Source organism: Alligator mississippiensis, chromosome 4 (assembly GCF_030867095.1).
Source record: "Alligator mississippiensis isolate rAllMis1 chromosome 4, rAllMis1, whole genome shotgun sequence".
NCBI classification, from domain to species: domain Eukaryota; kingdom Metazoa; phylum Chordata; order Crocodylia; family Alligatoridae; genus Alligator; species Alligator mississippiensis.
The window spans coordinates 65,729,845-65,742,763 of NC_081827.1; positions in this window are offsets into that span (position 1 = coordinate 65,729,845).

Sequence of the window (12,919 nt, forward strand, 5' to 3'; positions counted from 1 at the left end):
CCTGTCTTGGAAAAAAATAATGCTGTATATCTTTGGATAACATGGTGTAATGAGGCCCTTACCCTGTTACTAGGGAAATGGGGTAGTTTAGGGTTTTCTCTCACTGCTACCTTCCCCCCACCCTTTTTTTCAATTTTACCTCTGTCTCGTTCCCTATACATGCACACAGTCCTTCCCTTAACCTTACTGTGTGGTCTGAGTTGTTGGGCCTCTGGGTGCTAGCACAGTTTGCACACAGGTTGAGGATATGAAACAAAATGGTTGCCAAGTCCAGGTATAGACAGAGCCTGCTGATGACCCAGGAGTTGGAAATGTAGGGTCAGGTGACTGAGAACCTGCTTAGGCCAAAGATGCGCAGTCTGGCTGGAGGAGCTGCAAAGGACAGAGCCTGCCCTGGGAAGCACGAAGATGAAAGCATAGACTATGGCAGGGGGAACTTAGAAGGAAGCCCAAGCAAAGAGAGGCTCGGGACTTGCACGGAAATTGAGATAAGTACTCTGTGCACTTTTCTGTTTTGTTTTCTTTCTACATGGAGCATGCCACACAGGAGTGAGGTGAACCCCTATGGGATATTGCTGTGCCTGGGGATGAGCGTTGGCATTTTGGATGATTTTCATTTTTGTTTCCCAGAAGACTGAATTGTGACTGAAGGGGGGAGGTGGAGGTCACAGAAAGGGAATGACTGGTGGCACCCTGAAATCAAAGCTTAGCCAAGCAGGTATAGCATAAGGTAGGATACAATTTTGGACTACTACCAAGCAACATGGTGAATATCATGAGTTTTGGAATCTAGGGGTCACACAGCGCTACCAAAGCTGAAGCCAGAAGCCGGCAAACCTGAATAGTGCACCCCAAGCTAGAAGGCTCAGCTGGAGTAAAAGTGGGACAGGGCTGGGGAGCTCCAACACAGACACAACCCCATTCCTTTAAGTGTGCCTTGTCCTCTAGGCAGCCTACTGAGTTAATATCAAGATGTGGCAGGCAAGAATACAGGGAGGGAGGAGAGGACAGAGAGGATGGGCACTCGAAAGCCTCTAAAGGTTGGAACCCTGTACCAACACCTGTCCTGTTCTTTTCAAAGTAGATTTGAACAGTCAAAATGGTTGTCAAAATGAGTTAAGAAAGTGAAGGTGAGTATCTGTTGCATTCCACGTGCTTGTTTGTATAGCAAAGTGTCCCATTGTTTTACCAAAAATAAAATAACTTTGAGAAACTGGCAATAAAATCCAGTTATTCTCTGGCAAATTTATTTATTTAGTTTTTATTAGCTTCTAAATAGTTGGGCAAGCTGAGAAGCTGTTTACATACCATAGGGTCCCAAATCATTGCCAGACATTTTTTCTGATGAAAATGGGGAAAATGGGTACTCAAATTTGTTTAGAGAATGATATAAACTGACAAAAGTAATCGCCCCCCTTGCAAAAAACAAACAGGTTTTAAAAATGCAATTTCAACTTTTCCCCAAAGAAGCTGCTTTTTCCAAGGTAATTTCTACTCCGAAGAATGCTGGAACTTTATTTTCCAAGGTAGTCCAGTGTTGCTTATGTAATACTGTGAATATACAGGGTGTTAAAAAGGAGTAGGATAAATCAGACAAAGAATAGTCTCAGCTGCTGAAACCCCACCTTAAAACACAATTTACACTCCAGATAAGATCCCAGGCTTCACATTCCCTTTATTGTTATCTGAAATCAAGAAAGGCAAGGAAAACTGCATGTATGTTGGTATTCTGAAATTAACCTCAGCCTGATGCCCCAAAATCCATGCTGTCCTACAGAAATGAGTGATTCTAAACTCGTATTCATGTTCTCCTCCCAGAGGTTTATGTATATATAAAGCATTAAATAGTTTTTATGTTAATCAAGGGTCCATAAATCATTGGCTATAATCCTCTAATAAGAAAACAGCCTGCAGAAGGTCGGGCAGCTAAGTGTATATCATTCTTGGACAAAAACCGGGTCAAGATTCTTTCAGAGCCTACTGAAAATAAAAGCAATATGGAAAGGTAATTACAATTCTATAGGTAGCTTTAAGAAATTTTCTAGGCTTTAAGAATCCCTTCAGCAATATTCCTTGTTGTTATATGTGCAAAAGACTGTTGTTGCAACTCTAATTCAGAGTTTAGAAAAACACACTAAAAGCATTCTGTTGAGAAACCTTAAGCCATGAATCTGATTTCATATGGTATAGTGTGCCAACAGATCAGATATTCTCATTTGGTGGTCTGCACATGCATGCTTTTTTTTAAGTTCTAAAGTAAGAAAATATAAAAGCTGGGCTGTAATTCAGGTGGCAGAAAGCTTAAATAACAAAAGGTGGACAGCTCATCTGTGCATCTCAGGTGTATTTTGCTTAAAGCTTTCAGGAACCAGATTTTAATCATATGGCAAACAGTATCTGAACACAAACTAGGTTGATAACATAATGAGGGGGAAAAATCAAAAGAATATAATTAATGTTAGGTTTCTAAGGCAAAACTTTGAATTAACCATGGTTTTGGATGCCCCAGGTCCCAACTTAACATACTGTTCACAGAAAATCAGGACTGTCAAGGATTCGCATCACATCTTTCATTGTCTCTGCTTTTCCCCATTACTGTAATCTTCCAAGCTGCTTTTAAGTAGGGTGCAGCAGACAGTTCTGCAAAGGAGAATTGGGAATGCAGAAGCTCCTGTCCTATCAGTTTCAGCCTGTCTATGTGTGGCTTCCCAAGTTTCTGCCTGGCTGATGTAAATTAATTTGTAGACTCAGACCCAAGTCCATCAACAACTCAGTTACCTGGCCTCAAAATACCTGCCATTAGCTCATCCCTCAAGTTAGCCACTTAACCTGGCTGGCTTCAAGTGTAACAACACCCAACAGCTTTCCTAGCCCTCTTTTATATGTAGTCCTAGCAGGACTTTGGTTCTGATTGGTCAGTGGGTGGTTGCCTAATTGACAATTTCTTTGCCAGCACTAAATGGATCCTATATAGACCCCATCATGAATTGTTTTATAAGGTATCATAAGTTTAGCACCCAAAAACCAGTACCACCAAAAGCTGCCAGTCATATTTTATATGCAAGTGCCTAAATCATGCATGTGCATTGTATATGCTGTTATTTCTCATTTGTCTTGGCTGTCATTGACAACACATTTGCTACATTTGCACTACCATCTCAAGACACTAACCAATATTGTAAAATTACAATGTGTGCTTCCACAATAATATGCAATTTATTTATGGCCTTTAGTCTTATATCACCAATAAGTTATATCGTGGCTTATTTTTCTAGCCAATTGAACACCAGACAAATTACAGGATGGCAGCTTTAGGTAAGTACCCGAATAACTACTTTCTCTTTGATGCAATTTATCTCCCATTCTGCAAATCTAAAATCCCTGCTTTCTAGGTCACAGCACTGTAAGCAGGTTGCTTAGCTTGCTGGCTTCTGCAGGTGGGTTTGTTCCCAGAGAAGCTCCTCAGTGACACTTCCCAACTAAAATACAGTCTTTAAGTTTTAAACAAACAGACAAGCAAACAAAACCAAAGTCTTCCGCCCTGCCCCAAGCACTAAAAGGGGAACATCTTTGGTGCTGGCCACTGACCAGTACAGCAGCCTAGCCCTTTGCAATAGCAAGCTGTTTTGCTCATACACGCCAATTTTTTTTATGGTGCCATAGCCAGCATGGGGCTCCCAGGGGTGTACAGCAGGGCAGGGAACCCCAAGTCCACAGTGGGTAGCCCTCATCTCCCCTTGCCTTGTGCACAAAACTGGCACCCCCCCCCCCCAATACCACCTTCTTGGGGCCTGTGCCTCTTCCCTTAGCCTTGAGCTGCTTCCTTGGGGCCCCAGGCTACATCCTAAGACCCAGACTGGAGTTGTCCCCCATACTCCCCTCCCCGGAAGTGTGTGCAGGGGCAGGGAGCTGCCTCTCCCCCTCTTCCCCCCTGGATGAGCTGCCCGTGGCTCTGTCATACTCCCTGCCCCAGTTTTGGGGCCCATGTACCACCCCAAGGCCCAGCCCCTACCCCACTCCCTCCCTCACCATGGGGGCCTCAATCTGCCCCCCACCCCATAGATGTACGTGCAGGCAGCTGGGGTAGCTGCTCTCTATTGCTGCTTGAGGCTATATGCCTGGCCACATGCATGTGCTTGGCACCCCCTGCATCCTACTCCCTGCAGCCTCTTGCAAGCTGGAACTCTGCCAGTCTGCAAGGGGAAACCCACTATTTCCCCATGTTTTTTCCATGATGAACAGAAAACCCAGATTCCTGCATGATACTGGGAATCTGGGACAAATGCTGTCTGAGAGTCATGCAGCCCAGGACAGAGACTCCATGTTTCCATTTCAGGACAGTCCTGCCCAATCAGGGATGGGTGGTCACCGTACCCTCTTTCCAAGGGGGACCAGGGCCTTCAGCCCCCACATACTTTGCACCTATGGTTTTGCTCAAGCTGCCTTCCTACCCTGCAAACTGCTCCCACACAGTTCATCTCTGTAGGCTCCCTCTCCTCTGGGTTTTAAGCTTCTAGTGGAACAGTCCCTAATTAGCAGAATACTCCAGCTGCAGATCCTTAACAAGACTGTCTGCCCTTCTTAAGGAGACAGAGCACCCTGTTATAAGCACACACTTAATCTTTTGGCATCTTTAGGAACATATTTTTTTAGAGAAACCTTATGCCATACTTTTCTCTTGCCATTGTAAAATGTGCAAGATAGCCCTAGTTTATTGCTTATCAAACAGTGGCCATTAAATACGTTGCATGCTTTTTCAAGAAAAAGCAGGAGTCAAGAAATGACACATTTACTTGGATTCAGATGAAAACTTAGAACCCATTAGAAAAAAAGATGCTCACATAGCCAGAATTGAAAGAGATTAAGTCAAATTGTGCTAAGTGAAGTTGCACATGCAACAGAAATGGACAAAATGTCCTATTTCAATGTCCATTGCAGGCAGGAAGTTTTGCATGAGACCTAAAATGCCACTTAGCCCTATGGTTTTCTAATGCATTTTTCCTCTTCATAAGAACATCCTCAATAACAAAGGAGATCATGAAAGGAAGTCTGCCTTGCGTACAGTTTACATTAAGAGCTGCAGATGAGTTTCTCATCTATGATTGAATGATTATTTTATTTGCATTTATTGTTTCTATTGTGGTAGTACCTACAGGCCCTAATCAAGATCAGGATCCCCACTGTGCTAGGTACTGGAGGTACTCACCTAGGATATGGAAGAGAGAAGTTAAAGCAGGTGCACTGAATTGGGCCAATGGGCCACATACAGAGTTTTGTTGAGGTGTTGCAGTCCAGGTCAGCACTCCCCACCTCCTACACATGCATAAGAACTACCCAAAATGTCCTATGTGGGATGGTGCCATGGGTGGATTAGGAGGGGTGCTCAGGAGCATGAGGGGTGGGTGAGGCTGGTATCATAGGGTGGGGTCACAAAGCAATGACAACATGGGACCGGGACCCAGGGCAGAGCCATGATCTGCTGCTTGCATGCCCCTGCGATGGCATGGTTTTCACAGCAGGGACATACAGGGAACAGATCATGGTTCTGCCCCAGTCTAGCCCCACACTGTCACTACCCCATTACCCCCGGGTATCCATGGAGACCAACCAGAAGCCATGCGGAACGTGGGCTGATCGCATCTGCCTGGCGGAGCGCTCTACCCACGCAGTTTCCGGCTGGTCATCATGGAGACCCCGGGATCTTGGGGTGGTGACAGTGTGGGACCAAGGCAAAGCCCCAGTTCTGTGTGCAGGGATGTGTGCTGAGCCCATCATGGCTCTGCCCTAGTCGGCACCCCAAGACCCCATGGTCTCCCTGGCCCCATCTACCTGTCCAACTCTCAAACACTGCTGCCTGCTTGCCTCATCCCAGCCACTAGGCCAAGTACCCTGCCTGTGCAGGTCCCACCCACTGTGGTGGGTGTGGGGCAGACAGGCCGGGGTGCCCAGGCAGTGGGGCTGGGTCCAGCAGCAGCAGCAGCCAGGAGTCACTGCCAAGACTGGTGGAAAACGGAGTCCAGCAGCCATGCCGCCCCAGCCCCACTGCACTCCTGGACACATACCAGGGCCTGGGTTGTCCCTGCACCTGGGCCAGGGAGGCTGAGGGACCTGGCACAGGCCAAGCAAAATCTCTCCACATGCCAGATCTGACCCACAGGCTGTAATTTGCCCACCCCTGGGTTAAAGTCTTTGGTTTGAGTCAGGCAGATTAGGAGCATGAACCTAGGTCTGTCACATCCCAGATGAGTGCCCTAATCCAGGGGTTAGGGATTCTTTCTGTTTTTTCATTAAAAAGCTTCAGAATGGTGTTGTTCATCCCAATACAGAATACATACATTTTACATTTGGAATATATTTGTGTGTCGGGAAACAGAGTTTCCTGTTCAGCCCTACATTGTACAAGATAAAGTGCAGATAATCATTAGCCCAAGGTATGTACACTGTAAAGCAGTGATTTTTCTACTAGGGTGCCACAGTGACTTGGCGTGCTGCAAGATCCTGTTGCTCGATATTAGAATGGTTAGGTGTGGAACCACCTACATATAATTCACAAGATAAACTCAGAGATTTCAAATAGGAATACACGGTGTCAAAAACATTCTGATGTGTTGTGGTCTTTCTTAGTTCTTTGCAACAGAGGAGTGCTCTATTGTTTTTCCATAGTCAAAAAGTATGAAAAGTAAGAGCTGGAATTTTCCAGAGGGTGCATAGCATTTAAAAATGTTGAGAACCAGAGCTCTAAAATACAAAGGTCACTATAGAAATCTAATTGGTGCTTTCTACTTCCCTCATATACCAACATGGATTTAAGATGGCAGATACCAGATGCCCATGGCATACTGTTTAATTTCTTAAAGGCAGTAGCCCTTTTGATAATGTGTAGCAATTATTTTTTGGTCATTTAATAGAGATTTATAAATCTTTAACTGCATTTATTATGTTAATAATTGTATTGTATTTAACTATTGGCTTACAGTGGAAATTATGGATAGTCTAGTGGCAAATGTAATAGATCAGCCAGTGTGTGCATGAATATCAATTTGCTAGTCACACCATAGTGAACCAATTTTCACTTCTTGCCTCTCTTCACATCTCTTCTTTTTTTCTTCATAACCTCCAAACTGAGCTGGACTCTTTTTCTACAGCTGACCTTCTTTCCACCTAGTTATTTTAGGGTTATAACAAATGTTCTGCTATCATGTAGAAACAACACTTTCTTGTCCCTAAAGAGAATCTCTGCTAGGTAGCCAGTCTTAGTATAGGTGTAATTAGGCTTTTGTTGAATTTCTGCCATGCTGTAGCTCTAGTGTTATATTACTTGCTGTCAGAACATATCTCTGTAGGATATCAACTCATGTGAATGCCTATCTATCTGTCTGAAAGTTTTTAAAATGTCAGTATACTAAAAGCTCCATGAGAAAAGTTATGATTTGGATGAGCAGAAGAAAGGCACAACCTCAAATACCCAATGTCTTTATTTTCAATAGAGGTCATGCATTTCCTGGCCTAAATGAAACCTCACATAGCCTGGATGTAATGTGAGTACAATATATGGTATTTGGCTTGTAAATGTAGTTCCCTGAGTTTTTCTTATGTCTTCAAATCTGTTCTGTCACAGATTTCCAGTGTAACCTGAAACAAGCCATTTAGGACTAGATCCACCAAAGGACTTAGGTACCTGAAGTCGGATTTCAGTAGCTATGTTTTGCCAAGTCTAAGAGTGGGTCCAAACGAATGCACATGTGTAGTATGCAGCATTGCAGACCCATCAGCGGCACCATGCACTGCACATGCAAGTATTCCCTGTGCTAGTAATGTCCAGTATAGGGTGGGGGGAGGATTGACACTGGGAGATCCCTGACTCAAAAAAACCTGCTCCTGAAAAAGAGGAGGGCAGCACATGTGGCAGCAGTGTGCACCACCTGAAACTGGAGCCAGTCCAGCCGGAGCCACAGGGTAGGGGAAGCTGGGGCCCGCAACTGTGCTGGCTCCAGCAGCCTTACCTGGGGTCCTGGGCACCTTGGGAAGTTGCAGCCATGGCACTCCTGCAGCTGGGAGCCTGGCCAGCAGCCAGAATGTGGCTCTGGCAAGCCAGGCTCTGGTTTTGGGTGGTGCGCACTGCTGCCCCACTTTTTTTTTGTGTAGTTTTTTTTTACCGGGATCTCCCAGGGTCAAATCCTACCCCTTCCCACCCCCACCAGGTAGCAGCATGGGGAACACCTGCATGTGCAGGTCTGTGGCACAACATATCACACATCCACACTTGCCTGGTCATGGCCTAAAAGTGCAATCCTGATTTAGAATCAGGTTTCCCATAAAACACAACTGTTGTTGCTATCATCTCAAAACATGGGGACCCCCTTTTATACAACAGTCTCATGTTTGAAGCACAAATTCCCCAATGTGGGGAAGTCAGGTTCTGTTCCCTTCTGAACCTGGGGAGATTCAGGCTCACATCTGCCATTTCCCAGGAGACTGCCTCAGACTTTTAGCCATTCTGGGTTAGGGGTACAGTTTAACCCCTTGTGAAAGTCACCAACATAGGATGCCTATACATAAGTGTAACCCTGGGCGTGACATTACATGCGCCCTCACCTGAATAATGGGATCCTGGGGTACCCGGTAGCCAGTAGCCCTGCCCAGCCCCCCTGGGAAGCTACTGCAGTGCCCCCAAGCAGAGAGCCTCCCCTTACAATCAAGCACCCTTGCAGACAGTTCTCAAACTATTTACAAGATTTAATTATTTACACATAACAAATAATCATTAAATAAGCACATGGATATACTGACTAATAAACCCTAAAGAAAGTATTTACACAGTCTCTCACTTGCACACAGTGTTCTGGGGATCCCATGTGCACTGCCCCTGGCGGGGTATCTCAGGGAGCGGGACTGTTTGTGTCCCCGCACATCATCTGTGGACGCTCCCTGGCACTGGTGTCCGCCTCCATGCTCCTGGAGTTTCCGGGCAACAAGGGTCTCTGGGCAGGCCCCTCACTGTAACGTGATGGAAAAATTGAAACAGCGGGTTTCATTTAAAAATCCACCCCTTCAATTTAGGGTTTTATAAAATAAAACCTTGTGGATTAAACCCCTGTCACGTGTACAAGTGCCCTTGGAGCCACCCCCCACCCCACCCCAAAGCATATGTAAAAGTGCCCATAGTGATGCAGCTGGGCACCCAGGAGGCAGGGGCAGCAGTGACTTCTGATTGCTGCCATGCCACCAGCACAATCACAGCTCTGATCACATGGCTGCCAGTGGCAATTGGGGTTTTTGTCCCTCCCCCACAAGTCAGCACCTTCAGCACTTGCCCTCATGGCCCTGCCCTGGTTATGCCACTGGTGGAAGCTGAGCCACTGGGCAAAAGAGAGTTAGATTCTTTGGGCCAGAAAAGAGTGCAAGATGAAGTGTGACTCTGTAATCTCATGACTTCAGGAAAGCCAACTTTGACAAGCTCAGGAGGCTTGTCAGTGAGGCCCTAAGGGACCATGACCATGGGGAGAGGGGAGTTCAAGAAGAGTGGTTGCTCCTCAAGGGAGCGATCCTCAATGCACAAACTAAGTCTATTCCATCTCAGAGGAAAGGCAGCAAGAGGGCACAGCAGCCCCCCTGGCTCTCCAGGGACCTAGCAGACCTCCTGAGGCTAAAAAGAAAGGCCTACAAAGGATGAAGGATGGGAGTCACCTCCAAGGAGGATTATCTGCACTGGTCCAGTCCTGTAGGGAGCAGACCAGGAAAGCCAAGGCTGCAACTGAACTCCAACTAGCTTTGAGCATCAAGGACAATAAAAAGTCCTTTTTCAGATATGTGGGGAGCCGGAGGAAAAGCAGGGGCAACATTGGACCCCTGCTGAACCAGATGGGTCAACTGACAACTGATGCCCAGGAAAAAGCCAACCTATTAAATAGGTACTTTGCGTCGGTCTTTCATCAGTCCCATGGGACGCCCATGCCCACTACGGGACAGGGAAGTCCGGGTGAGGGTGATCCCCTGCCCTCCATTAATGCTGACTACATAAAGGAACATCTTGAGAAGCTGGATACCTTCAAGTCAGCCGGCCCTGACAATCTTCACCCCAGGGTACTCAAGGAGCTGGCGAGCATCATAGCCCAGCCTCTAGCACGGATCTTTGAAAACTCTTGGCGCTCTGGTGAAGTGCCTGAAGACTAGAAGAAGGCCAATGTGGTGCCTATCTTCAAGAAAGGGAGGAAAGTGGGTCCGGCTAACTATAGGCCCATCAGCCTGACTTCTATCCCGGGGAAGATCTTAGAAAAGTTTATTAAAGAGGCCATCCTTAATGGACTGGCCGGCACCAACATCTTAAGGGATAGCCAGCACGGGTTTGTTGCGGGTAGGTCTTGCTTGACCAATCTCATTTCCTTCTACGACCAGGTGACCTATCACCTGGACAAGGGAGAAGAGATTGATGTTATATATCTTGACTTCAAAAAAGCCTTCGATCTGGTTTCCCATGATCGCCTCTTGGAGAAACTGGCCAATTGTCGCCTTGGGTCCTCCATGATCCACTGGCTGGAAAATTGGCTCCGTGGTCGGACCCAGAGGGTAGTAATTGATGCAAGTCACTCATCGTGGTGTCCTGTGACCAGTGGGGTCCCGCCAAGGCTCTGTCCTTGGACCCATACTGTTCAACATCTTCATTAATGATGTGGACACTGGAGTCAGAAGCAGACTGGCCAAGTTCGCCGATGACACCAAACTTGACACCAAACTTTGGGGCAAAGCATCCACACCAGAAGACAGGCAGGTGATCCAGGCTGACCTGGACAGGCTCAGCAAGTGGGCGGACGAGAATCTGATGGTGTTCAACGCCGATAAATGCAAGGTTCTCCACCTTGGGAAGAAAAACCCGCAGCATCCTTATAGGCTCGGCAGTGCTATGTTGGCTAGCACTATGGAAGAAGGAGACTTGGGGGTCATCATTGACCACAAGATGAACATGAGCCTGCAGTGCGATGCTGCGGCTAGTAAAGCAACCAAAATGCTGGCTTGCATCCATAGATGCTTCTCAAGCAAATCCCAGGATGTCATTCTCCCCTTGTACCCGGCCTTGGTGAGGCCGCAGCTGGAGTACTGCGTCCAGTTTTGGGCTCCACAATTCAAAAAGGATGTGGAGAAGCTTGAGAGAGTCCAGAGAAGAGCCACGCACATGATCAGAGGTCAGGGAAGCGGACCCTACGATGACAGGCTGAGAGCCCTGGGTCTCTTTAGCCTGGAAAAGCGCAGGCTCAGGGGTGATCTGATGGCCACCTATAAGTTTATCAGGGGTGACCACCAGTATCTGGGGGAACATTTGTTCACCAGAGTGCCCCAAGGGATGACGACTAGGTTGAATGGTCATAAACTTCAACAAGACCGTTTCAGGCTGGACATAAGGAAGAATTTCTTTACTGTCCGAGCGCCCAAGGTCTGGAACAGCCTGCCACCAGAGGTGGTTCAAGCACCTACATTGAACACCTTCAAGAGCAAACTGGATGCTTATCTTGATGGGATCCTATGACCCCAGCTGACTTCCTGCCCTTTGGGCAGGGGGCTGGACTCGATGATCTTCCAAGGTCCCTTCCAGCCCTAATGTCTATGAATCTATGACTAGGACATTAGAGGTGAGGGGGAATCCTAGGATTATGATACCCGTGCAAAAGCCTGTTGTAAACATTTTAAATTTTAAGTCACTGGATAAAATAAGCAGATCCCTGCCCACTGTGCTGGTGAATCCATTCTGAGGCACCAAGCCCCCCCCCCCCCCCATGCACTATACAGGGAGCTTAGGCACCTAACCCAGGGCTACAGATCCTTCTGCCAGCACCTAACACCTTAACGTTAGGCATTGCTAAATATTACATCATCTTATTTCCTTTCTGGATCTAGTTCCTATTGTCTTTATGCTTCATTTCTCTATCTGTAAAATGGGGATAAGAGAATTTCAAAGGGGTGTTTGTAAAAAGAAATACTTTAAAGACTGCTATATGCTCAGATACTTCTACAATGAGTGCCATGTAAGATGGATGTTAGATGTAATGGCACTTTGCCCCATCCTAAGCCTATATCTTATATCGTATTCTATTGTATAGAATAACAGGTATCATGTTTGGGGTATCAGATCAGGTTGGGACACAGGAACTCATCCTGATTTGTAGTTTTGGGGATGCTGCTGAGTTATTAGTATGCCCTTAGCCACGTGATCTTCCTATGTCTACTTCATTTTGTGTAAATTAGCAATACTGAAATTTGTCTGTGTGACACATCTGAAGTGATTGACTCATATTTATAGAGTGCTCTGCAGATTCAGTTATTTAAAAAATGATTTTTCAGATTAAATCCATATATTAGGTAGCTACATATTTTTAAGACTAGGATTTTTAAAAATTTTTTTTAGTAATGGGACAGTGCCTTGCACTGCAGTTTCTATTTTCTGATAGTGGTATACATGGTTGAAGAAATGCACTAAGCCTACACTTTCTTCATAAAGTTAACTGCTGAACATGGTATTTCTTTCTTGACTTGACTTGGACTTAACTTGTCTCTGCAACTATAATCAACAGATTTCTGGTGCTAGTGACAGTGATCAGTCTCTTCTCTCTGCCCAAATTAAACAGTGACTTGGCATTTTTGCTACTTATTTTGTAGTAGAAATAGTCTTCATTCATTATTAAACTAAATTATGAGTAGATCCTAACTTTCCCTCTTGAATTCATAAGATACCTTAGCTTCATCAACTATTAACAGACTGTCGTGTATTGTCTAGATTACAACTCTCCTTCCAGTCTTTTCTTAATGCTGGCTACACATGCAGGAAAACTGAATGGTTTCTTGATCCAGAAATAGCGCCTTGTCTCCTGAAGCTGTTCTGTCTCCCTGTGAAGTCCGCCTGCAAACTACTGCTCTACCACCTTCTCTT